The 27,860-nt window shown below is 41.8% G+C and overlaps 1 long non-coding RNA gene across 4 annotated transcripts in view; it reads right to left on the bottom strand.

Moving 5' to 3' along the window:
* LOC103564470 (uncharacterized) overlaps positions 1–27,860 on the bottom strand; it is a 280,693-nt gene that overhangs the window by 5,685 nt on the left and 247,148 nt on the right. For 3 of the 4 annotated variants that reach the window (XR_548078.2, XR_011535428.1, XR_011535429.1), the window contains 3 exons: positions 8,138–8,322; positions 6,871–6,975; positions 5,948–6,070 (listed from right to left, as the gene is read on the bottom strand). This is a non-coding gene — a long non-coding RNA (uncharacterized lncRNA). Of the gene's footprint in view, positions 1–5,947; positions 6,071–6,870; positions 6,976–8,137; positions 8,323–9,360; positions 9,489–27,860 lie in introns of those variants that run through there. The other variant, XR_011535427.1, reaches the window with a different exon arrangement.

Genomic DNA, 27,860 nt, shown 5'->3' with positions numbered 1-27,860 from the left:
CGCTACTTGGGATAATGTTCTACAATTAATTTTGTAGGCTATTTGCAAATGCTCATAAATTACTCATTCTACCCCCTATATTGTGCATGTTGTTGACATTTTAGGGTGCAAATAAAAAACATTCTTCTTTACCCTTCTGGAGTACTAAAACAATTTGAGAAAAGAGACAGGAATCAGACAAATGGGGCCCATGACAGCAGTTAATTAGAGAAGGACTGAGTTAGAAGGCACAGATTGATCTATATCCATAATCAGATCACCTAAGACATCTAATCCCCATTGAGCTTGCCAACCCTAAATTTCAGGTGCTCCCCTGCAAAGGCAGAATATACCCTGGTAATCATGACATTGGATGCACAGAGACTGTAAGCATCTTGCAGACAGGACACACACTGATGTACACTTATCTCTGACGAGAGAGCCCAGCATGGCTGAGTCCTCCACTCTCCATTCCTTCTCTCAAACTCACTAAGCAGCTCCATCCATCTCCCCCAAGGGAAGAGCGTGCAAGGGGCAGAGGGGAGGTGATCTAGTTGGGTTTCCTGAGAAGCACACCCTGAGACAGAATTTGGGTACACCAGAATATGTGGGGCAAGATTCAAGGAAGCACTGGCAGTGGAGTGGGAAAGTAGGACCTAGAAGGGAAGGAAGTCACCATAGGGCATCAGTGGACAAGCTGGTACTGTGCACAAGTGGGGCTCCATCCTGCTGGGGACCCCTGAGTTACTGCATAGAGTGTGTCCTTCAGTCGTCTCATCCACTAGGAGAGGCAGCTGAGGCACTTATCCACCAACCCTTCCCACCATTGGAGGAGAGCTGCTCCCGGAGGGAGTGACTCCCCAGCAGTTCTGGCGCAGCCCATTCAGGAGAGCAGCTCCTGGGCCAGGGGAAGCCCTCACATGGAGACTCCGATGCTTGCAGAAAGAAGCAGTAGTGCTGAGGGGAAAGGTAAAAAAACAAGATCCAACAAGATCTTAAATGTGACTTTTCCTGTATCTCACAATTTCTGTGGTTCACCAATTTGGGAGCCACTTAGCCGGGTAATTCCAGCTCAGGGCTTCTCATGAGGTTCCAGTCAAGACGTCGGCAGGGGCTGCATCATCTGAAGGCTTAACTATGCGTGGGGGGTCCACTACAAGGTGGCTCGCTAGGATGGCTGCTGGCAGGACGCCTTAGTCCCTTGTCACATGGACCTCTCCAGAGGGTGTGTGAGTGTCCGCACAATGTGGCAGTTGGCTTTCCCCAGAACAAGAGATTCAAGAGAGAAAAAGAGAGCAAGCAGGAGGCCACAATGCCTTTTATGGCCTAATCTCGGAGGTCTCATATTGCCACTTCCTTTTATTCTATTTGCTAGAAGCCAGTCACTAAATCCATCCCACAGCCAAGGGTAAGAGAATAGGCTCCACTTTTCAAAGGGAAGAGTATAAAAGAGTTTATAGATATAGCTTAAAATTGGAGCAGGTGTCAAGCTCCCGTATATTCTAAAGTGAGGTGTTAGACCTCCCCTCGTAACTTTCATAAGATTAAGATGGAACAGTCCAGAGACCATATCTGGACTTGTCATTGTGTTCCCCACATCCTCCCATCATGGAGAAAAGGATGGGTGCCACCCCCCACCTAAAGCCCAAGTGAGAGGGGCTTTAAGGAGACTCTTAGGAGAATTTTCCCGGTGTGTCCTGGAATGTGGGCAACATTTGGACTAAATTCTGAGACATGCTTGAAAAGTAAGAGGCCTGTATGTAAGCCTGAGGTAGCAGAAGGAAGGGGGCCAAGCTCACTTAAAGCTAGCTCCCCCTCACTTAAGCTGGGCAAAGCGTTGAGATTTCCGGAAAACAAGAGTGAAGACATGGGGGGAGTTGACTTGAGGTAATCTAGAAATGATTACCCATGGGGAATGCCTGGAGCCACAGTGTGACCCCAAGGGAGGGTGGAGCACTGTGAGTCCAGGGGCTGAGCTGGGAGTCACAGCTGACTGCCAGACGACAGGCGACAGGCATTTCCCATTTCTAGGGAGCTGCAGGTCAAGGTGTCCAGAAAGAAGACCTTGAAAGACTCACAAACATCCCACAAGAGAGTTTCAAGCATCTACCGTGGCCAGAAGTCACCAGCTCTAGAGGACAACTGTATCAGCCTCTAACCCTTCCCCCGGCTCCCCATTCACCTATTCCCCTACCCTTCATGCATGCATTTTAACCATTTGGGATCCCACTGAATTTTCATGCCGTCCTTCATTTTTCTGTACTTCTCCTGTTTCTTGAACTCACTTGAGAAGCCAGTCCACTCCCACATGTGAAGGGAATTGGAAACTTTCCAGAAAGAGTCGGAGAAAGATACTGTTCCTGGCCTCAAGGAGTTCGCCTTTGTTTGGGCGGGAGACTGGACTCGCCTGGATGCGCCAAATGTCTATTCGTGTTCCTGAGTCTCTTTGATGAGCTTGTGGCCTGCCTCCCCTAAACACACAGCACCTTAGCCCTCTGCTTCAACCACCCCGGGGCACCCCAAGTTCCACACGCTCTGTGTGTTCAGCAAGGGCTTTGGCCAGACTCACTCACCGGTAGCACCACCATCCTCTGTTCCTAATCAGTTATGAGACTTCAAATCCCTCCCCTCTCCCCGACTCCTTCCTGTCCTGCTGTCCTCCTCCCCCACTCTCCAAGGAGGAAGCGAGGACTTTACTAGACCAGTACCAACAATAAACACAGGCTGCTCTGGGGCCTTTTCCCATCAGCGTTGGTCATCTGACCCACCCTCTTAAGACTACCCTAGAAGTTTCCACGCCTAGTTTTGGGACTGTCTTTATTGTCTGGTCTAGTTTTAGTTATTCATTAACTCACTAATCACAATATTTTAGCATATTTGTCATAAAGGAGTATACGTTTGTTTTTACCCTTCCCAGACCTTACTCACTCATTCATTCATCAAACAGTGCTGACTTCCTATTTTGTATAAGGTCATGTCCTAGAGCTGAGAAGATAAAGACTAGGGGAGTGGTTCTAAGCCTTGGCTCATTCTTATAGATATCTGAGAATCTTTAAAAAAATGCAGATGCCCTGGCTCCACTCCCCAGAGATTCTGATTTAATTATTCTGGGGCAGAGCCTGAGCATAGGTGATTTTTAAAAGCTCCCTGGGTGATTCTAAAGTGCAGCTAGGATTGAGAACCATGAGAAAACGAGAACGTAAATAACTTGGACCAAAATTAAAAAGCAAGATGCCCCCTAAGATTCAGAGAGCATACTCTGGGGACCCACGTCCTGCACCTGCAAGACCCTGCCAGCCCCTCAGGCTCTGCTCAGCCCCTCCACCCGTTAGCCACAGCTCAGGTGGGTGATGTGTCACCTCTCTCACAAGCTGAGCAAAGAGAAGGTGACAGTGCCATTAACTTTTCTCAGCTGATACCACCCTCCTCAGTGAAAGTGCACAGTGACATGGGAATTTGTGCGGCCACAGGCCACCCACGCCCAAGGGTCATCAAACTTTCAAGGAGACAATTTAGAGGCAAGAGTGAATCCCTTTGATATTCTTAGGGCTAGGTGAGGGCTGCGGCGACACTTTCAGGGAGATCCCTGCAATTCTCCAGAAGTGAAAGGCAGTTCGTCGGGATTGCAGGAAGACACAGACATCCCTGTGGTCTAAGGGTCTTTCTGCTTCTATCATGCGATGCGGAGTTAAAGGCAAGAGAAGGCTGCAAACTCGGCGCCTTAGCGTTCCCCGAGGCACTGAGAAATCCTTCCCGGCCCTGTCTCTGCTGTCAGACGGAGGCCTGGCCTCTCCAGTATACAGGCTGAAGGCAAGAATTGGAGCCATGTGGGGAAACTGCTGAGAAAGAGCCCTTCCTCCCACGGAAACTGTCTACTGACTGACGCTCCAGTGGATGCTCTGTGCTGCAGGGCTAAGGTCCCTTGCTTCTCTTTCTCTGCAGAAAATTCCCTTCCGGTGGTGGCACAGGGAGAAAATACTGTGCTAAAAGTAGAGAAAGCCGAGGGCAAGAAGCAGATGTCCGCGAAAGCTCCATTTTCCTGTTTCTCCAGCAGGGGGAGCCGACGACAAGCGCGCGGGCGAGCGGCAGCCCGGATGATTATGCAACGCCGAGTGCGCATGCTCCGCCCCGGGCCGCCCGCCGGCCGATGCTGACTCAGGGCAGAGGTGGACGCGGGGGGGCGCCCCTGGGCCCAGGTGGCCCGCTTCCCCAGCGCGGAGGACGGGCTTTCAGGACTGTTCGTCCTTCCCGTGAAGCCCTGGAAATTGCTCACTAGTTCTGCTTGACTTGTCCGCTGCCTGTGACCCGACTGACACTAGCTCAATGCTCCTGTTTTCCAAAAGGGGCTTTGTTTTTGGGGGTTTTTTTTTTTAGACTAAATAATAGTTATTATAGACACCCTTTCCCAGCAGCTCCTAGATGCCTTCACTGAGCTAGGTACTTAACGGCACTGGGTATCATTTTCTGCTCCGCATTTCTTTCTTCCCCCATCCTGCAGCAAGGGGTCCCGCCGGCGCCTTTCGTCAGACCTTGCTGCTGCCTGAAGTGCAGCTTGTTTCTAAAAGGGAGGGAGGAAGGTAGCGAGGAAATCAGGCCCTTCCCAAATTCATTGGACCTATCAGACACAGAGGTCGAGTTTAGAGAATGAACAGGAAATTGAATATTGTTTGATTTTCTTCTTTTGAAATCAGTGGCGTCTTGCTACTATTTTACCGTTTAAGGGGTGTGTGTGTTTTGTTTTTCAATTTCCCTCAAATGTGTCGGCGATGTTTTTTGATACCGTGTTCTAAAGAAGGGTGCTGGTTACAAGGGAGAGAAAAGGTAGGGAGTTCTTTCCGGTAGGGTGATAGGGCTGCTTTTTTGATCCCTTTCCTTTCTTAATGATGTCATGAGGAAAACCGTGAAATTATTTTTGAAAGAAAACTAAGAGGTCAAAACCAAGCTTACTTCACTGAAGGCATGTTAACTGTAGAAAATTTGGACCATACGGAACTGGAAAAAAAGAAGATACAGTTTATCATAATCCTTAACTTAAAGATAATTGTTGTTAATTAATTTATTGTATGAACTGATGACTTTTTTCCTAACCTTATATATGCTATGCTTCAAAGTATTATAATATTATACATATTGGTTAAAAATCTATTATTTTTGTCATTTAACATACTGGATTATTTTTAATACCTGCATAGTATTCTTTATCATATGTCTCATAAATGTAGCATAATATATTCAGTTAACTCCATAAGGATGGATATTAAAGCTATTTCCATTTTTTTTTTTACAATGGTGAACATCACCGGGATAATAATCTTTATATACGTTTGTATTTTCTTAGGAAAAATCCTAGGGGAGAAATTGAAGATCAACAGATATTTTAAGATAGTCAGTATGTGTCTGCAAATGCCCTTCCAGAAACAGGGTACCAATTTGTATTTTCACCAACAATTATGAGGAACACCAATAGAGTTCATTTTTGTGTGCTTTGCCAGTTTTACAGGTTACAAATAGTATTTCATTGTTCCATTTTGTATTCCTCTGCCATTTTCTTTTGAATTTCTCAGATTTCCTTCAGGACCTTCCAATGAGCTTAGATCCTGATGAAAGCAACAAAGGATAAGAGTGTGTAGCAGCCAAAGTAAAAAGAACATGTAGTGGGAGGCACTGGGCTTTAGACCTTGGAGACTTGATCAAACAATATCCCTTGGGTAGACTGATGCTTTTGTAAAGACTCAGGAAGGACCCTTAGTGGGAAAGATTCCCAGCCAAGAAAATTAGAACAGGACTGTGCATGGGGATTCAGGTTGGAATAGTTCTTAAACTGACTCAACTTTCATAACTAAAAGACCTACCATGGTCAGAAAGACTAAACACACGAATTCTGGTGATTTTTGCACCCAAGGTAGGCACGGGGGAAGAGATGACCTTAGGGAAGTTGTTTCTTCAACACGCAATTCAAACTCCATACCTGGTCTGTGCACACCGGTGTGCACATGTCATCTTGTGGTGCATATGCACATCATTGGGTGTGTGCATCTTCACAGGTGCCATCCCTCCTTATTTTAACTGAATGTGAAAGAGACTGGAGCCTCTGCTAGGAAAGAGAGAGACAATTAGGAGATAGCTCTGCTTTGAAGAAGCAAGGCAATTTACTACACCAACAATTTACTGAAAAACGATGTGCCAAATGCCCAATTTGCCAAATTTGGGAGATGTTTAAAAGGTTTTAGTTTTATCCTTGCCCTGTGCTTTCCTCTGCCCCATCTCAGAGGTTTGTCCAGACTGTTTCGTTAGAGAGACAGGGCCAAGTTCAGAGGCAGGGGCAGGAAGAGGCAGAGGTGGAGGCAGGAGCTAAACTAGAACTTGAAGCCAAATCCTTCAATGAGTCAGGAGATTGGTTATTCGTGAAGTTAATTTCAGTAAGTTGGCTCTCACCGAGCGGGCCCAGAGCCCTGCTTTGGCACCTTCTCGTGGAAACATTTCATTTTCCTTATCCAGTCCTTCCTCACCTGAAGTTGCGCGTCACCTAGAGCTTGAGATTGTGCTATTCACAAATAGAACGCCAACACTCCCCACGTGCTTCAGGACGTACAGGTTTAACTGTTAGCTGGCTAAATACTTATGTGGCATCTTCAAGGACATTTAATAATGTCTAATAATATACTCAAAGTTCACAAGATGATGATGATTTGGAAATAACTTCTCTCACCTCTTCCAACCTGCCCTCCAGCTCCACCTGTGGTCACAGGGCCTTAGTGAGCCCCATTATTGCCCACAGAGCACCCCATTCCTCGCCATGCATACCCTTTCCCGCAACCCCTTTATAGCCCTTCTGATCACTTGCCAATCAAAAATAATACATAAATAGTAGTCATTGTGGCCTCCACTTGCCTCTGCTCCCAGGATGCATTACTAGGTGTTTGATCCACCGCTGGACAGAGACCTTTGAAAGCTTGGAGATTGGCAAGGTGGGCGGGGTCCTTGTAGTGTTCTGGCCTGTAGAGGCGAGACAAAGGGATAAGCAGACATTCTGCAGTGAGATCAGCTTCCTGCCAGTTTTTCAAGAATTTTTCTAAAATAAAAGTACCTCTCCTTCTCAGTCTGACTGCATTTTAAAAGCCCTCTCCTACTATCGTAACTTTGATAGATGCCAGACTCTAAGGAGGATTAAAGGCAGTGGGGATGGTGAGAAGGGGGAATCCAGATAAAAGCTGTCCCCCTGCACACTGGATCACAGCCAACGTTGGCTAAGCTTGCATTATTTGCAGAGCACCATTACCGTTTCTGTATGAGAACGGAAAAGTTTGGTATGCGCACAATGTACAGGGGAAAAAAGATATTTATAAAACCTTCAGTATGAATGTTATGTGCTAAATGGTAAGCTGCCAGAATGATCATAAACTTGACTGGGACACCAAGGATGTTGACAGAGGTGGCTTAAGCAAAATTGTGAGCCAGGTGCTGAAATGATGAAGGGAGATGGACGAGTGAGATGGAAGGTGGCCTGAAATGTAAAGGACGAGATATAATTGAGTAATGGATGCAAAACACTTTCATCTGTCATGTTGGAAATCTAGCAGGTGCCCATTTAAAGTCAAACCTACAGAACTCTAGAGCTGGGGATGATATTTCCCCAGGGACAAACCCGATGTGCTCTAAACCAAGCATGAAAACATGTTAACTATGTAGCTTTTTAAAGAATCTGATTGGGGCCGGCCCGGTAGTGCAGCAGTTAAGTTCACACATTTGGCTTCGGCAGCCCAGGGTTCGCCGGTTCGGATCCCGGGTGCAGACATGGCACCGCTTGGCACGCCATGCTGTGGTAGGCGTCCCACGTATAAAGTAGAGGAATATGGGCATGGATGTTAGCTCAGGGCCAGTCTTCCTCAGCAAAAAGAGGATTGGCAGCAGATGTTGGCTCAGGGCTAATCTTCCTCAAAAAGAAAAAAAAAAGAATTTTAATGGCTATATTTATAGATAGAGACGTAAATATTTGTGAATTGAGGGAGATCATAACACAGTAAATAGGTAGCAAACTATTCGTGTTCTTTTTATTTTTTTTATCCTCATTCTGCCCAACAGAAGGAAGAATTTCACGCTTTACAAAAGGCAGCGTCACCTCTGACCTATGTACCATTTTATTTCAAACACAACTTACTGTTACAATTTTGTCTGCTGCTTGGTGGGGAAAAGGCCTTTCCATATCTCACTCGCAGTCGAGCAATCCAATTTTCCTGTAATGTCCTTCTGGTGTGTATGTTCCTCTCTTGAAATGTAGGGGCTGTGAGAATTAGCTCAGAAATACTCCATGTAGAATGGAGCCGAGATTCATGTCACCGACAACTAGAGAGAGAGAAAGAAAAGCTAACAGCATCACAGGAACACAACGCACTCCCTCACGGATCTTTGGAAGGCTAGCTCCATATCCTTCTTGATCCATTCCTTGCCAGGCTAACTCAGTTCCTGGGTGATGGTCTCCTTTGGCCTGAGGTAGCAGGGCCCCTGACTTACTCTAGTATAGACCATGTGGTTAGTTTCTCTCTGGAATCACCAGCATAGCTAGACTGGTTATACTGTGTCATTTCTGAACACCCGCCTCAACTTTTGCCCGATTTATTTGTTGACACTAGGAATTCTTTTTTTTAAGAGGAATGAATCTTTTTACTCTGGTTAGAAATAAAGCTTAAAGAAAAATGGTTGGGTATGATGACATGTTGCTTTAAGCTCCCACGTGGCTGTACAAGGTGGGTATCAGAACCTTGTCTAGGAGCAGGTTTCCATGCAGGAAAAAAAGCTCAAGGGCAGTGTGCCATGGGCAGCTCACGGGAGTGGGGAGGAGAGGCTGGAGGTACCAAACCCATCCTGGCACTTGGCATCTGGACCAGGGCCTGGCCTCCTCGACTCTCCACAGTCTGTCCAAGCACTTCACTTTCTAGGAATTCAATACATGTTTAAAGTCCAAACTACTAAAACTGTAATTATTTAGCATCAGTAATTTAACTCTTTAAGTTTTCAGCTTGTGAAGGACTGTATCAGTCTGTCTCTGAAAATCAGGTGTTTTTCTTTCAAGTCAGGTACTAATGTTGCCCGTGGTGCATGGCAGCCCGCCAGCAAGAGTTATGAGTTATGTGTCGAAACAAGAAGGATCATGTCCTTATAGAATGATGGTGTCATCAAGTAGGAAGGGAGTTTCCAGGCCACCTAGTGCAGGCTTCTAGCTGACACGGGAATTTTCTTTACAGCATCCCTCTTGGGGGGCCCTCAGGTCTCTACCTGTGTGTTCATCCAGACCTGAGCTGTCCAAAACCTAGAGAAAATCCTATTGAGCTACTCAATAGACTCAATTGTAGGAAGTTTTTGTTATTTTGAGTCAAAATATACCTTTGTAGGGGCCACCCAGTGGCACAGTGGTTAAGTTCTCATGTTCCGCTTCTCACCGGCCTGGGATTCGCCAGTTCGGATCCCAGGTATGGACATGGCACCGCTTGGCACACCATGCTGTGGTAGGCATCCCACATATAAAGTAGAGGAAGATGGGCACAGATGTTAACTCAGGGCCAGGCTTCCTCAGCAAAAAAGAGGAGGACTGGCAGTAGTTAGCTCAGGGCTAATCTTCCCCAAAAACAAAAAACAAAAAACAAAAACAAAACAAAAAAATATATATACCTTTTTATAACTTTGGTTGATTGGTTCCCCTTTAGCCGCCCAAAAAACAGCGCACGCTCTTTGACATCAGTGCCCTTTGACTGAAAGTCAGCCATAAAGCAGAAGGAGCTCTGAAGTTAAGTTTAGGTTTGCCGAGTCCCGAATTTGCTCCTTAGCTCTACTGCAAACCAAATGTGGGGCCAGTGCTTAAATTCAATTAGCCTTTCCTAAAGATTTCAGTTTTTTTTCTTCTTAGTGAGTGCCTTTTTCAAAGATCTGCATCTGTACATTTCAAGTTGAAAATTTTTTAGCAAATTAAAATAGTTTATGTTAAATTGAGAGAGTCGTTTTTTACTTTTTATTATGGAAAATTTCAAACATATGCAAGAGTCGAGGTAATAAAATAATGAATGCCCCTGGCGGCCACACCCTGCTGTAAATATATCAACTTAAGGTCAGTCTGGTTTCGTTTCGTCTTTATCCACTTTCCCTCCTCCCTGGATTTGTTTTGAAGCAAATTTCAGATACTGTACAAAGTCATCCATAATGATTCACGGTTTCTCTAAAATATGAGGACTCTGCCTTTGTTACAACCACAATACTGTTACTTTTCTCCTCCAAATTAAAAATAATTCCTAAATATCTTAAACTATGCAAATAATGCTCACGTTTCTCCAACACGCACGTGCACTCTTTCTCTCTCTCTCTCTGAGTTTGCTTGTTTGAATCAGGACACAAATAAGGGCCTACTATTATAATTAGTAATATACAGCTTAAGTGTCCTTTAGCCCCTGTCCATCTCATTTGTATTTTTTCCTTACAATTTTATTTGTTAAAGAAACCAAGTTATACGCAATTACTGTTCAGTGGATGGCTTTGTGAATTTGTGCTCATTTGTTTTGTAGCTTTTTTCATTTTCACCAGTCTATCTGTGCAAGAACGTCCTGGAAGTGGACTTTCTGGATCAAAGGGTAGATACATATATAATTTCTCACAATATTGTCAAATATTGCACTATTGCAAAATATTGTCTCTATAGGTTGTGTACCACTTTGCATTCCCGCCATCCCTGAGGGACATTAAACTGATGATGTTGGAAGCTGTTAAAGGTCTAAAATTATAACCTAAGCCTTTGATGAGACCTCCCGTGTTTCCATGAGTCTTCTCTTTTCCAGGCTAAACTTACTTGGGTTCTTGCATGTTTGACAAATATATCTTCTGTATCCACAGTCGTTAACAAAATTCTTAAAAAGGAGTGGATTGAGTAAGAAACCTTGACAAGGACCATGAGACTTCCTTCCAGGTTGACATTGGTTGTGCATCTTGAATTTATCTAAATGCACATCTCATTTTTCTCTACCCTGCTGTTATGAAATTGCATTCAATGGCACTAAAATTTAAAGTATACTCATTGTCTGTGTCTTTCCCCTAAAAGACAGTGTAGTATACTAGTTAAGATGGTGACCTCTGAATGCACACTCTTTCAGCTTGTGTCTTGTCTCCATCACTTAATAACTGTGTTCCATCAAACCAGTTGTTTAAACCTCAGTGCCTCCCTTTCGCCATTTTCAATAAGATTTTAATAGTACCTGTTGTGATGATTATAAAAGATAATAAGTGTCAAGTACTTAAAACAGCACCTGCCAAGTAGTAAATCTTCTAAAAATATTTCCTATTAAATAAAAGCTACTAATCTCATAACAAAGTCCAAAAAATCAAAGTAACTTAGCAATAATTATTTTTTCTGAATGTGCCTTATCTCCTGTAAATCACCGCTTCCTTCCCTAAGGACCTTCAAGCTGGCTTAGAATTCATTTTTAAGGATTTTTTTTTTCCTGGGAGTTACACACACTTGTCTCTAGTCCCTGAAATACATCTATAGTCTCTGGGAATTTTATCAGTTAAGATTAGGTTCACCTTCCCAGCAGGTACTCCAAAATAACATAATCTTAATCAAACACGTAGAAGTGGTTTTTTTTCTCTGAAATATAAGAAATCTAGAGGTAGACAGTTCAGAGGTGGGTGTGATGGCCCCCAGGAACCCTCAAGAGTCCAGGTTTCAATCTCTCTCCTTCACTATTTTCAGCATATCACTTCCCTCCTTTAGACAATGACATGGTTTAAGGACTGTAGTCAGAATAGCAGAGACGAAAGGGCCACTCTTTCCAGCTGAGTGATCTCAGGCCAACCAGAGCACCTGCTCTTATATTTCATGTTAACACATTAATATCTGCTCTTTTTTTTAAAGATTGGCACCCGAGCTAACATCTGTTGCCAATCTTCTTTTGTTCTTATCCCCAAAGGCCCCTGGTACATAGTTGTATATTCTAGTTGTAGGTCCTTTTGGTTGTGCTGTGTGGGATGCCACCTCAACATGGCCTGATGAGCGGTGTCGTGTCCGTGCCCAGGACCCGAAGCGGTGAAACCCTGGGCCGCTGAGGCAGAGCATGCGAAGTTAACCACTTGGCCACGGGGCCGACCTCAACACCTGCTCTTATATTTCATTGGCCAGAATATAGTCACAGAGCCATATCAAGCTGTAAAAGAGGTTGGAAAATGTACGTTTTGTTAGATGCATTGCTTCCACCCACTGAAATCAGAATTCCGTTACTAAAGAAGAAAAAGAGCTTAGCTATTGAGGTGGTCAGGTAGGTGTCTCCGCCACAACATTTTTGCACCTTTTGACACCCCTGGCACTCTCTGTGTTTCATCACATTGTTAGCCACAGTGATGCTGGGATCACATCAGCAACACATTGTAAGGACCTGGGATAAAATTTCTTCAAGCTGTAGGATCAATGAAAGAAACGTGGTGTCTCCAACATTATAGTAGGTGCTGGAGTTATGAAGATGAGTAAAATAGGGCCACGCTTGAATCTTATGGGTCTGTAAAAATTGATTCTTCTCTACGTACTGATCCTTCCTTTTTTCTGGTCAAAATCCTTCTAAAAGTAGACACTGAGCCCTTTCCTGATACACTAGTTTCTTAAACTGTCTTTTACTCAAAGTCTTTTAAGACGGTATCATCAATTCCTTTTAAGCTGTCTTTACTTTTTAAAGCTTCGAGCCATGAAATTTTACCTATTTTTTTCTCTAATAAGTAAAAATCTCTGTGTTATGTTATTCTCTGAATTTTCCTCCTAGTTTATTATGAACTCTAAGATGACACGGTTAATTTCTCCAACGTTCTTTACCATTTCACTGCACCTCACATTTCTTCCCAGTTTCTCAAGTCTTCAGTTGACAATAGTAATTCTTTTCTTTTTTTCTACCTTCTGAAAGGTGAACCTATAAGAATTGCTCAGAAGACCTGCATTCATCAGAAAGAATCTTTCTGCCAATACTCAGATGAACAAATTTTAAAATTCAGCATTGACCATGATTCAGTGACACTGCCCACCAAAAAAAAAAAAATCGGGGGAAAAACTACCACCGTGTGCACGGGGTAAAGAAATCAGATCAAGTGATCATTGTGTGATAATGTATTAACAATAGATGGCATAATGAACCAAAAATGAGCTTGGCAAAACTCCCAGGTACTTTTCATAAAATAATTTCCATGATCTGCTTTGCCTGTGAAGAATAAAACACATTATTGCACGTCTACTTGGGGTGGAGAGGCTGGCACAGGTCCAAGGACCAGAACAGTGGCTCTGTGCTTGGCTCTACACCTGTCCAAAGTCCTTGGCCTCTCCCCCGTTAGAGTGTGTGTGTCTGTGGGAAGGAGCCTGAGAGCCTGATTGTGCTCTTGCACATGCATGGATGTGCCCCCTGACAGGTGCAGAAGTTCAGCTTCTGGAAAGATCAGAGGAGTTTCTGTTTTCCATTGCAATAGTGTAACATGATGCACAAAGCAAGCTCCAGGAGAACTCGTGGTGTATTTCTTGGCCAAATTATCCAGTGATGCAGTCCTGAGGTTGACCGGGGATGAGGCTGACCTTCAGAGGTCCAAGGCTGACACAAGGCACAGTCAATGCATGGGATGGAGGTCACAGAGTTACAAAAGGGGAACCTGGGACACACTTCTTACTCCAAATTATGCACTCTACCACATAGCAGGGTTTGGTACCTACTTAGGTTATACCATTGTCAGGCCCTCTAAGGAGTTGTAACATAAGTCTCTAAATCTGCTGAATATGAATTTATGTGTTAAACTAACTGACATAGCACAGGTCATGGAGAGCACAGAAGAACTGTGGCTGGAGTTTCACGAGTATTCTGGTCTGGACATCAGAAACATGAAACCACCAGCAACACCCCCAAGGAAGGATGATTAAGGCATTCACATTAAGTGGCATTGCTGACATGTGCCAGAAATGCTGCTAACAGCCCTTGGCATGAGAAGGGCAGTGGAAATGGCACAGATCTATTCAATAAGAAACTCAAAACCTTAATTGGTTTGCAGAGTCTTTTCATCTAGCCACATGCATTATAAATTCCATATTTCATATCTATTTCCATGAGTGGGATGTCATTCACCTCCACCCAGTCATTTAACTCATTGAGTGGTTCTAAGTTACAGATAAATATAGTCACCAAAAAACTAATCATGTGAGGAAAAACAGAGTAAGCTAGGAGGAACTTCTCAATTATCTGACTTACGCAGCACCTGTAAGAGGTGCTGAGCAGAGGCTAGGTATGGCCGTGGAGAAAACCAACTTGTCCATCTATCTCGAAGTCACACAACTCGTAGTACGTACTATGAGTTTCTGCATTGGAAAAGCCAACTAGAGAGTTAGTAGGTAAGGTCAGAGGAGGTGTATATTCTCCAGGCCCATAAACTAGCTAAGGAAGAAACCAGCTACCCCCTAAATCATCTTCATGGGGACTAATCTGTGGAGTCTAAGAAGCACATGCGTGCTTAGGCATAACATTTTTGCCAAAATAATCAGGCTTTTATTATATTTCCGCTGTGACTTTATCTTGTATGCATTTCTCTTCCCACTAGCCAACATGGTATTTTTAGAAGTATATTACTCACACACAGTTTTCTGTGAACACTCAAACTGGACTGCTCAAAGGGAGTGTCTTCTGCGAAGACCAGAGAGCACTGTCATAAATGTGCCTCTTATCTCCAGAGTCACAAGGAGACCCGTTTCCCCTGCAGAACTGCTCATGTTACAAAGGGGTCCCTTCTGTCGTTTCTGCTTGAGAAAAGTCTCCTCCACCGTAACATATGGGAAGGGAGTTAGCAGAGATCTTCTCTAGAAGCTGCTCCAAGGAGACTCACAAAGTTTCTTCTTTTACTTGTTCTAAGGCATTCTGCCCAGGCCTGTCTATTTCAGCACAACATCCACCAATACATTTAAAGTCCATGCGCACCTTAAAAGATTGAATTAGGGAAACTCAGAACAGAAAATATCTAAGATTAGTTAAGCTCCTGAAACTCATGGGTAGCCAGGATGAGTCACTTTTTCAGCTGGTGATTAAAGAAGATCACATCACTTTGTATTTTTTGCTCCCCCTCAATTAATCTTTGAGTCCCCACAATTTTGTATTAGAAAAATATCCAGCATCACTTTGTTCAGTTTCCCTCTTACCAACTTATCCAAGAACACAATAGGCTTACTCGTTCCAACGTGTTCGCCCTACACAAGAATGTCAGGTGGTAGGTTGCAGAGAGGGAAAACTAGCAGATCTGGTCAATGCACTAGCAATGCTGACACCAGGTTCTACTGCCCAGACTGGATCTGAGTAATCTAAACCATCCGCCCCGCCCACACTGGAAGGCTGTTGGTTGTACCGAAGCAACCACCGCCATTTACCCCAGCCCCTCTCATGAATTTCTCTTTAGGGAACTTGGTGTCCACCCTTGCCAACACACTTTGAAGTCATCCAGATATAAGTTATTGAACTTCAGATTTCAAAGCTCAATCCTCAGTCCTTACTTTCCCTGAAGCCTCAGGAATTCTTACGTAAACCAATACACCTTCTCTGGAGGGTTCAGTGACAACAGCCTTCATCAAGTGGCTACAGGTCCCTGTCTGTTCTTCCCCAGGACAGTAAGTGTCTCTCTAACCTACATAGGCAGAACCAAGAGCGGCTCCAGGCCACCCTGTGCAGAACCAAGAATATCTGCCCCAAGTACCTCAACATGGAAGACCGTGTGCTTATAAAAAGATGCTGCTGCCATCAACACCTAGTAACACCTGGCATGCCTTTGTTTTGCACAGATTCTAAGCATGACGGGTGGAGACATCCCCAGGTCGTGCCTTTCCTCTGGCCTCTGTTGTTTTTTATGACCTTGGGTAAATCACAGAGTTTCTCTGTAAGAACAGACTAGGAACTTTCATGTTTCTCTGTTTAATAGATCAGAAGTTTTAAAAGTTTTCTTAAGTCTCAGGATCTTTTGTTTGTTTGCTTTTTCACCCAAAGTCTTACAAATGTGAACTTTTACCATGATATTCTCAGGTGTTGCTGAACCATTAATTTATTTTCAAAGACTAAATTTTAGTGTATGACCCTGAACTCCTCACTTGTCTTATGTAGAAAGTTTAATCCAACCAATTCCACTTAGATCTAATAAGATTGGGTGACTTCTCAGTAACTCTGGGTTGAAAATTCAGACGTATTCAAGATCACTTGCTTTTGTTACTTCCTCGTCTGGAGAGGAACATGGTAAAATTCAACATGGTAAAATTGAAGGCAGTGTTTCAGAGTGGAAGCGGGACACTTTAGAGTTTCACGTTGGTTTCCAGCTCCGGCAAGTGTTCCAGGATTTGTTCATAGAGCCAACCTCCCCTCTGGGAAAAAAAGGCTGTGCTCAGCCACCCTGTCCTGTTCCTTGCTCATTCATTCTTTTCCCAACTCATCTGTTGCCACTTTGAATGCTTTTTCTTAGAGAACCAAGCACCTAGGTCTCATTCCCCATCAGAAGTGGTGTGATGGTTGATTTTATGTGCCGACTTGACTGGCCCCAGGCTGCCCAGAGTAAGTATTATTTCTGGGTTGTCTCCGAGGGTTTCTGGATGAGATGAGCATTTGAATTGGTGGACTCACTAAATTAGATGGCCCTCCCCAGCGTGAGTGGGTCTCATCCAACCTGTTGAGGGCCTGAATAGAGCAAAAGGCCAAGGAAGGGGAAATTTGCCCTTTTTCCCCTCTCTCATTGTTTAAGCTGGGACATCTCATCCCATCTACTCCAGCCTTTGGAATGGGATTTGTACCATCAGCAACCTGCTTCTCAGGGCTTTGCACTAGACTCAGGTTGAATCAAACCACGAGCTTTCAAAGGTCTCCAGCTTGCAGAGGGCAGCACGAGGGACTTCTCAGCCTCCATAACTGTGTGAGCCAATTCCTCATAATAAATCTCTCTCTCGTACATATATACATATTGTATATATTGATTTTATATATAAATATCCACATACATGAGATTTATATATGGAGATTTACATGTACACATATAAATGATTTATATGTTTATAAATATATATACATATATATGATTTATATATTTATTTTTATATATATACGTCCTATTGGTTCTATTTCTCTGGAGAACCCTGACTAATAAAGTAGATTAAGAGTAAATAGCCCTCGCCCGCTCACTCTCCATCTGCCCTTGGCAATTCACCTGATCTCTCAGAGCCTTAGTTTCCTCACTGGGAAAATAAAGAAGTTAGGTGATCTCAAAGCTTTTCCCACTTCTGACATTCTATGACCTATGCATTCTGAAGACTCAGGTTCTTGGACTTCCAAGTCCCTTAGAGCCATCGCCATAACTCCTCGCACATAAATATTAGCACAACCATGGCTGCTAGCATTTCTGCAATTTGCATGCCGTTCAAGCAGCCCAAGCACACTGGGCTTGCTGCCACCCACTGTAACTATTACAGTCCTCTCAGACATTAGGGTTTTGCCTCCCCTCTCAAATCAACATGAGGTGTTTCAGAGCCACGGGGTCACAACCTGGATTTCAAATGGAGGCGCATTGGCACGCAGTCCCGAGAGATTCAGGTAATAGTTCTAGCTTGGAAATCTGCAGGTGCCCTAAGTTTAGTCACTTAAATCAGTGCCTCATTCTTACCACCTGCAAAGTGGACATAACAGTACCTTCACTCCCTACCTTATAGGGTTATTGTGAGGTGCTGGATCCCAGAAGCTGACCCCCAGAACAGACCTACATTCACTTCGTCACCTGCTGCCAGGCGCCATGACCATAAGGTCACCCCAAAGCAGAGAACCCTATTCCTGTTAGGGAGGTCTGACATCACCTAAGGGTTAGAAATCCTATTCTTATCCCAGTTTCCTTTGCAGCTTAATCGCTTGCCTACGTTCAGACACACTTGCTAGCATACATTATATGTGTGTGTACATATATCACCTAGCACATAGTAGAAAATGTAAATTAGTTGTTTTTCATTATTACTGTAATCATTTTTAGCATCTTAACACCTTGTTTATGCCATTTCCTCCTCTTTGAGTGCCTTTTTCTTCAATGCATAATTATCCAGCAAAAGCCAAACTTTTTTTTCGAAAGAAGTGAATGTTCTGAGCTCCCACGTTTTCATAACTCTGATAGTAGTTTCCACACCTACTCTTATCATGGTTATTTCTGCATATATAATAGTTTTCTTGCTATACATATGCTCCTGGGGGTCACCAGACTGTCTTATACATTTTTACATAGTCCCAAAGCACTGAGCCTACAACACTTCACATATAGAACTCAATAAATACGCAATACATAATTGATAAAGAATTAATGAAAACAGATCCAAGAGCCCAGAAAGCATTTCTTGGCTGTGCAGCTTGCTTGATTTTGGCTTGCCATTTGGCTTGGCAGGGCAGAGAGTATTTTCAGACTTGCCTAAAGTGGGAGTCGTTATGTACCTGATGTCATTAAACCCACAGCCCCATCTGCCCCAGAGTCCCTTCCATTTCTGAGCAAGTCTGTTGGGCTGAAAGCAAAAGTCTTCATAATAGGACTCGACATTTTAATAGCCCCTGGAGAAATAAAACCACTTCTTGAAGGTTATTTTTTTTCTTCTGAATAAAAGTGGCCTATGCATAGAACAGCTAGAAAATGCATAGTAATTAGAAAAACATTATTCTGTTCTGCTGAAATTATGATACTGATAAGTGACATTTATTGAATTTTAATCAGATGCCACATCATCAGATGGATTATCTCATTTAAGCTTCACAGTGACTACGTTGTAGGAATCATTATTACCTCCATTTTACAGTGAGGAAACCAAGAAAGAGCTGGCAAGGAAGTTGCTGAAGGTGACACAACCAGCAAGTGATGGAAGACATACCTTGGCCATGGCCAGAGCTTTCTCCCTGGACGTAAACATTTGAGGATTTCAAAACAAGGTGGTTTTTCTATTCTGCACTCTCAACCTGTGATCTCCAAGATGTCTCTGAACATGAAAATGGATAGGAGTTTTCACGGTCACTGTGCAACCTCTGTTCAGTTAGCCTTGAACTTAAATTTCTTTTCTCTCTCTTTTTCTCGATTTTATTAAAAAAGAAAAGAAACTTGCTTTTCACCAGTGGTCATCAGTGGTTGCTAGAGGGGGTTTCTCAGTGCTCAGGGAAAACAGGTCCCTCTGACCTTCTGCCAGGGATGCTCCGTGCCTGACTCAGGCGTCAGCAGCAGTCAAGGCCCCAGCAGCAAGGGTGCCTGTTGTCAGCAGCGCTGCCCCAGCACTGCAGGGGCTCTCGGCTTTCCGGTTGTATTGCTCTGCCAAACGCTTGAAGTACAAGGTCCTTTATGCCACTTTCACTCACCAGGATAGGTGCCAGAAGGCCCATTAGTAAGCACTCTTGCCCAACAAGGGAGGCTGAGAGGCAGCTGCTAGTGAAGCCAGGGGCTGGAGAGCAGAGAGGGAGTGGGCTGCGGTGGAGGAGGGGCGTGTGCGGCTCAACATGCAGGGAGCAAGCCTTTTCTTCCCAATCCTGGTGCATCTTTTTATTAAAAGGCAATACAGCTGGGAATTCCTTCAATGAAAGGGCTGCCCACATGGCACAGAAAACATAACTAGAAGTTGAATCTTCCACAAAGGACCTAAGTGTGACTGAGTGATCTTTAAAACATCACACTATGAGAAACTGCTCCCGTCATTCCATCACCTAACCCAGCCCTAACAAGCTGAAAGTTGAATGCAGTGTGTCTATTCTCCAAACAGCTCTGGAGGGTCAATTATATTACAATTTATCTTTTTCTTTTTCCTATTATCTGATAGCTCCATCTGTTACTTATCCATAAGAGATGCAGATTTTTGCATGTTTCATAGACATTGGCAGCACTGGGTATTTTCCTGTTTATGATGCTCTCTAGCACTATTTTTCTCACTCCAGTTCCTAGGCAGAAATCTCTTTCTCCTAATAACACAGGCAAGGCACACAATATTGATCTGATTGCGGCATGGAACCCTCCTGAAGTACGGAAAGCCGAGGACCTCAGACTGCACCGTCCAGCGAAATTTAGGATAGCCTTCGCAGGAGTCAGTCAAGTGTTTCACAAGAGAAGAAACTATAAAAGGAGTGTTTTTCAGATTCTTCTCTTGCTATAATCCAGTCGGGTCATATTTTATTGGTGCTCATTACCAAGATAGAGAGTGATAAGTGTAGAAACCATGGAAACATATCACGGCCAAATTGATGTTGCCTCGAAACCCTCATGCAGTGGAACACTCCACGTTCTCCGTTAAGCTGCCTCTTGGACTTTTGTCAGGAAGGCTCATTCTAGGTTCAAGTTCAGCCACGAGCTTACTGGGAGGGTGAGTGTCCTATCTGAAGTAAAAGGCGTTACAAGTCACTAAGCTTTTCCCAGAACAAAAAATACCACAAATTGCATATTGCCCTTGATCAATGTTATGCAACTTATTAAGTTGAATTATAAGGAATACCTTATACTTTGAGTTATAAGGAATATCTAAATATTTTACTTCTCTTTCTCCTTTAAATCCAATTATTTTCTTCCACTTTTCAAAACTTTAAATAAGAATATGCATTGTCAATATAATTATATCCATGAAAATGTTAGATTTCAATTTTCTACATCTGATAAAAATAAATAAATCTCAGTAGGTCATTATTCTGTGAGTTCCCCAAATCTATGAACACGTGAAGTCACATCCCACTTCAAAGACACTGCCAAAAAGGCTAGATCAAGGATTTCCCCCTTATAGATAGTCCTGAAAGTTAATCTATTTCTTAACTAATCTATGAGATCAGAATATAGTATTAAATAAACATAAACTTTCAGGTAGTTTACATATAAATGATGGTTTTAAAATTTTGATGACAATTTTTGTCAGAATCAACTATGCAAGGTTTCTGCAGTGTAAGTGAATAAGAGTAGGAGTTTTCAAAATAAACCATGAAATATTTATTGGCTGTGTACAAGCTACTTCTTATTCAGGTGATGCCACTCCAGTGGGATGTACGACAAAGCTAGAATTGAAGAGTCTTGGCTAGCACACAGGTCCCACTGAATATCCCCATCCTGTCTCAGCATCCCCTCTTGTAAGATGTGCCAATCTGCCCTGATTACAGCAACCCGATAATCAGAAGACGGATTCTTCTGATGATGGTTGTCCCAATATGAGGCTGAGATTTGAATCATCACTTAAGTCTTGCTTGTATAAATACAGTTGAGACGGAGTTTCATCTTTGTATTTTAATAACATCTGTCTTTGAAAAATAGTTACAAAAGGAATGCATGATCAGTACAGATAACTTCAAAAACAGAAAAATCACAGAGAAGCTGCAAAAGTTACCTACCATTGGCACTGATATATAATCATTTACATTTTGCTGTTTGCTAGTTTTTTATTTGTTTACACATTGCTTTAGAAAAATAGTATCATATTCTTACATCCTGCATTTTACTACTTGGCTCCGTATTGTGAATAGTTTCTTTTATCAGTAAGTATTTTCTGTAACACTTTCAATGACTAAATAGAAATCTACAGCAAATATGTAACAGAATTTATATAATTCCCTACTTAAAGAACTTTTAGATTTCCTTAAATTGTACCTTTTATAAATTATGCTGATTGAATATATTTAACTTTCACTCCATCTTTAATTATTTACTTAGGATAGATCCCTAAAACTGGTAGGTTGAAATGTGTGGACATTTTAAAGGCCTAAGAAATCTATTTTCAAATTGCCCTTTAAAAGTTTATTTCAATTCACTTACTCCTCAGAAATGCATGAAAGTGCTCAATGCCTGACACCCTAGCCAGTCCTAGGAGTTATGAATCCTTTTATCTTTAGGAATCTTCCTGATGTTTCAGTTTGCATTTCTTTATTATTGATTATCTTCAACATTTTTTCATAGTGTGGTGTTTTTAAAAATCACTTGCGTGAATTGCCTGTCATACCTTTTCCTTTATAAAATATGTAGATATTGATCTTTTCCTTATAGATCTGTAGGAGTCGTCCATTCGTTCAACACTGACACATGTTCCCCAGCATGACATTTCCCCTTTAATTCTGTTAATCTTTTACTGTCGAGGTACAGAAATCTTCATTTTAGCTCATCAAATATCATTTTTCCTTTATTATTTCTATCTTCTGTTTTATTCTTCTAAAGATCCTCCTAAACCCAAGATACTTGTTCATATTTCTGGAAGTTCTTTTACGTTTTCATTTGCATTTAGTTTTTAAATCCATTTTAAATTCGTTTTGGCATATAGGAAAAGACAGTGTTGTCTACCATATTTTGCATCATCGTGTGCATAGAAAATGATTATTTTCATGGCACTCTGGGGTCAACAGATGAGGCTGCTCAAGGCCAGAATTTATCAGCCACCCTAGTCCCTGAGGGGTCACATCTCAGCCTGCGGCCCACTCTGGGCATATGGGCATACCGTTGGCACTTCTGGTATAAGGGAAGAAAATACATGACCTTTTAATGAATAATTAACCAATCATCCAAGTTTTGAATACTTCATTCTTTTCTCCACTCATTTGAAATCCCATCTTCATTATATACTAAAAACTCCTTTACGTGGGTCTTTTTCTGGTGTTTCTACTCTGCTTCATTCATCTGAGTGCCGGTCTTGACACTGATACCACACCATTTCACATTTTTTTTTAGCTTTGTAATATGTTCAAATCTTTGGCAATGCAAGTCCCATGTTACAATTATCTTTCAAAAATGGCAATTCTCACCTGTTTATCCTTCCAGATGAACTTTAGAAAATTTTTTTAAAATTCAAGTGTTTAAAGGGGATTGCATTAAATGTAAGCATCATTTTGGAGAAAATTAATATTTTGCTTTTTCATTTGGAAGACATTTATTCAAATTATCCATGTGATTCTTACTGAAGTTTTGTCATTCTCTCCATTTGTGTAGACACTTCTTTTAAGGTCTTTCCTGTGGATTTATTTTTGTTTGCTATTTTTAATGGTATCTTTCCCCGTTATCTTGTCTAGATGATTGTTATTGGCATAAAGAAAAACTATACACATTTAATTTGTATACAGGCACCAGACCATTAAATCTGGTCCATCTGCTTTGCCATATTCCATCTGTAGGGACATTAATATGGAGGAAAATATCATCCTCTGCTAATAGTCTTGGGAATATGCAACATAAACTCAGAGTAGAATTCCACATTATTTGAGTGGCTCCTTATTTTTTAAAAACATATTTGTATAAAAGGCATTCCATTGAAAGACAGAATCGGAATATTCTCTTCATTTTCTCAAATTGATTTTAGCTTTTAGATCTAAAAATGTTACTAAGATACATTCTTAAAAAAACAGGTTTAAAGACTGAAATATTCAGCATAGTCACTTTAGAATTTACAGGCATTTAGATTTTTTATAAATCTCCCTGCTTGTTAAATTTCCCCTAATTATTTCCGCACTAAAAAGTAATTTCATGAATGATGTTTGTGATGGCAATAGAGATAATAATGAGAGGCAAATAGGTGGCTCTGTGAGCCAGTCTCCTTTTCCTACAGTGATATCAAAAGTTACAAATCAAAGATTTTAATGAAACCTTTCAAAAGACAAAATCAATTCCTCAAATCAGGAAGCAAATGACTAAGTGACTTCTTCCAAATAACTAAGTTACTTCTTCCAAAATTGTGCCTAAAGAAAGAGGTTGAGAAGGTTGTGAGAAGCCGCCTCTGCAGATGGTGAATATTTCCCAGGTTTGCAGACAGCATGTCTTAGAGAAGGGAAGAGAAATCAGCAGATCCTGACTTTGCTCGAGACTAGACTAAACGGGTTTTTAAACCAGTAACACTCAGCTACCTCAGGTGCATGAAAACTGTTCTCAGGCTTTACTGAATTGCTGGTTAATAACCAGGAACTAAATTAGGTCTATAATTTCAGATGCTGTTTTGTAACGACTCATTTTTCTGTCAATAAAATGGACAGCAGAGACCAGCACAGCTCCTTTGCCTGCCTCTGATCCGCCTTGTTGAGTCACATGACACAGTGGAGTGTTGCCAGATATAGGCTGTCACTCTCCACTGGCGTTTTCACGGAAATGAGATTAGAGAAATGCAGCCTGCACAAACCCAGGCAGGTTTTCAGCAGACATGAGGGATGGCATCAATCATTCACCAGAAGGTCTCACATAGGACATTTTCATTGATAGTGCAGACTTTATTTATGCGTTAAAAGATGAAGTAAGCCCCTTTTCTGGTAAAGATACACTCCTCCACTTTAAGAAGAGGAAAATGAAGAGGCCCAGAGAAAACTACGAGAAGTTAAGTGCGTAGATGACAATTTGTATCACTAAGATGTAAATTTTGAATACATTTGGTGTTGTTAAAAATTTTAAAAATTAATTAATAATTAAATTAAAATATAGGAGTTAAGAATAGTTTTTTAAAATGATACTGACTGTAGAAGAAAAGAGATAGAAGTAACTTTTAAATAAAAGATATGATGCTCATTCCCATTTAAAAAGGAAAAATGAAAAACAAAATATTGTGATAACATTAGCATGGGCTAAATTGCCAATGATTTTTTAAGTTAAATAACATGCTTGTTGACCAGAATGTGGGAAAACTGGCCCTCTCCTTCTTTGTTGTTATGAATATAAATTGGGAGAAGTATTATAGAGAACAATTTGGCTGTATTCATCAAAATTATAGATACACCCTAACGTTTTACCCAGTGAGTTCCAATTTTAGGAAATGATTCTACTTATATACTCCCACTCATGCAAAATGTCTTTGAACAAGGACAGTAATTGAAGCACTGCTGGCAATACCAAACTATGGGGAACAGCTTAAATATGCATCAGTACAGAGCTGTTAAATATATGTCTTTAACTTACAAATATGTGCAGTGAAATGTTATATCGTATCTAAGAAGGATAAGGCAGGCGACTATGCAAAAGTTCATATGTACAAGTGTAATTACAAAACTAAAATGCAGAATAAGGGGCAAAATATAATTCTACTGTACATATATGCTTATCAGTGTGTAGATTAGCTCTAGAGGGATATATAAGAAACCCACAAAAGTGGCTACATATGGGAATAAACACTGGGAAACCTTTAAATTTCTATCATGCACAGATGTTACATAGAGCAGAAATGAACAAATAATTAATAAAATAACTCACGAGAGAAAACAATAAAGAACATAAAAATAATTCTCTGTGTACAATCAATTTAACATGATGAGCAAAGAGATTACTATGTGAAAGGTAATGGGCCTTTACCGGTAATTTTTCTCTCCATTTTTATAGGATTTTAGAGTTTGAAAGCATTTTCCCAGAGTTGGTGCCAAGAGATCTGTATTCTAAAACTTGGACCCATGCTGACTCATCGCCTAACTGTGAGGAAATCGTTTTATCTTTTTATACTTTCATATCTTACTCTTTGTACAATGATTATGAGACTCATATCCTGTTATCCAATCAAATGTAATGTTGAAAAATAAACCACAGAATTAAATGATGTGTTTTTTTAGCATCCTCCATAGTTCTAAAAATTGTTTCCTCGGGATCCTTAGAGAAAGTAGAATGGTTTAATGCTAATCCCTTTAATTTGAAGAATGAGTTTCTTAAACTCTTTTCTTTCTCTTATGATTTCTCTGATTTGAGTTCATATATTTAAGCTACTTCTGTTATCATTTGAGTTTTTGTTGACAGCCTTCAAAACAGCATTTATTTAGCTCCTGCGGCCAACGCAGTGAGTTATTTAACCTTTGAACCGTTGCCAGTAGAATCCATGTGACTACAGTGTGCCCGCCTAGTCACTCCGTGGGGTGCCCTCGGCACTCTGTCTCCTTGTAGTTCCACCATGTTTTCCTTTCGGATTCCCACCAGGCCAGATTCTCGCTCAGACTGCTGTTAGTTCTGCTGAGGCTAGGGGCTGCTGTCAGCTCTGATTAGATCCTGTTTCTCACTACAAGCCTATCATGGAGTGTGCTTTCCTAATAAAATTTAGCCTGAAATAGACTGTGTGCTAAAGGTCAAACTAAGATAGCCTGTGGCTTCCTCCTAGATTCTAAATTGATGTTGTAGTTCATGAATCTCCTCTTTTATATTTGTTTGCAGGGTGGCATAAGCTTGGTGGAAAAGAATTCTGATAAGCCACCCTTCTAGCTCCATTGTCTTTTGGTGGGTTTACTTGGAATGGGCTGGATTCTGGGAGTCTGAAATCATTGCTGCTCTAAAATTAGGTAATCAAGGTCAGTGTACCGCTTTGTCAGAGTCTCCTCTGATGCCTCTTCCCTTAATTGTATATGCTGTCCCCCTCCCCTTGGTTAATTTATAAAGTTCTACTCTTGGGTTAGTCCTTGATACTCTTCTATAGCACTAGTACCACAGAGGAGTGGGGCAGCTCTCCAGGGTATTCAACGACAAGAGATAACCAAGACCCCAGTGAGTTCCCAGGGATTATAGTAGAAGTGACTCTCAATTAACAGGCCTTTATTAAGTACCTATTATGAAGCCTCAAATAGCATATAATGTAGTTGGAGAGATGAGACAGGGACTCATGAGTAGGCTATGGAATGCAGTAAATGATGATTACTAAATAAATGGTACATAAATTAAAATATCGCAGGAGTACATAATTGGGTAGCAATCACCTCCAGCTGGCATAAGCTTAGAAGACTTCTTTGACAATTTCAATTGAGTGTTCAAGGATAGGAAGGATTTAGGCCATTAAGTGAGGGAAGAGAGACTACCAATGGAGGAAATGGCATACACTAAAGAATAAAGGCAGTAACAAAGTATAAAATAGGTTTGGTGTGCAGTGAGTATACACATTGGCCGGAATGGATGCATTTTGGATATGTAGGTCATATCCAGAGACCCCAGAGATCCCTTCTTTTGGAAACTGCTCAGCCCATAGCCTTCTGCTCAAGGGAAGAAGCCCCAGCAGCCCACCACCTTTGTTCAATTGTGCGGTCAAATTGGAGTTGGGCAGGTGACTCAAAAGCAACCCAGTCAATTATCATTATGGTGTCCTGGCACGACAACCTCTGCCCAGAAGAGGTGAGAGGGCTTAGTTAAATTATTTATACCAGCTAACTTTGGAATTTGAAGACTGGTCATGTGACAGCAATGGAAGCAAAGACAACGTGACAGGGAGAACATACAGGATGATGACCCCTCATCCAGACCCTTCAGATCTTGAGTCTCTCTTCTTTGCATCCACAAGAGGCCAAGGATCCCGGGGGTTCCTATGAGGTGAGGAGGCTAAGGGTTTTGGAGCATGGCCATTTCTATTTTGTAAAAATATCCATAATGCCTCAGCTCCCCCTCATCCATGGCCAGAGAAAATGTGAAAGTGGGCTAACACGGGAAGATGGAGACAGCAGAAAGGGCTTGCTGTCTTTCAATATAAGAAGCTTCTTTCCAAGTTTACAAATTGCAGGATTTAATCTGCTTATAAATAGTGTGACCTGGAGGTACGCGTATCTCCATCTTCACTTAGAAAGACAGTCTAGCATAGGGGTTAAGAACCCAGAAATCTGGCATCTGAGAATTTGGAATTGACTCCCAGCTTCCCCACTTAGCAGCTCTATAACCTAGAGCAAGTTACCTGGTTTCTCTGTGCCTCAGTTTCCACATCTGAAAATCAAAAGGAGGATCATAATAGTTATATCAACCTCATAGGGCTGTTAAAAGAATTAAATAAAGCACTTAGAACAGGGCATGGCGCATAGCAAGAACTATATAAGCATTGCTAAATAAATACAGCATCTTTCTATTTACAAAGAGTCTATATAATTACAGTGGGTGTTGTATGTTGTCCAGATTTGTCCTCCAGTCCGGGCCTTTGGACTGATGTA

Source organism: Equus przewalskii, chromosome 32 (assembly GCF_037783145.1).
Source record: "Equus przewalskii isolate Varuska chromosome 32, EquPr2, whole genome shotgun sequence".
Classification (NCBI taxonomy): Eukaryota; Metazoa; Chordata; class Mammalia; order Perissodactyla; family Equidae; genus Equus; species Equus przewalskii.
This window is presented reverse-complemented; position numbering and strand designations above follow the sequence as displayed.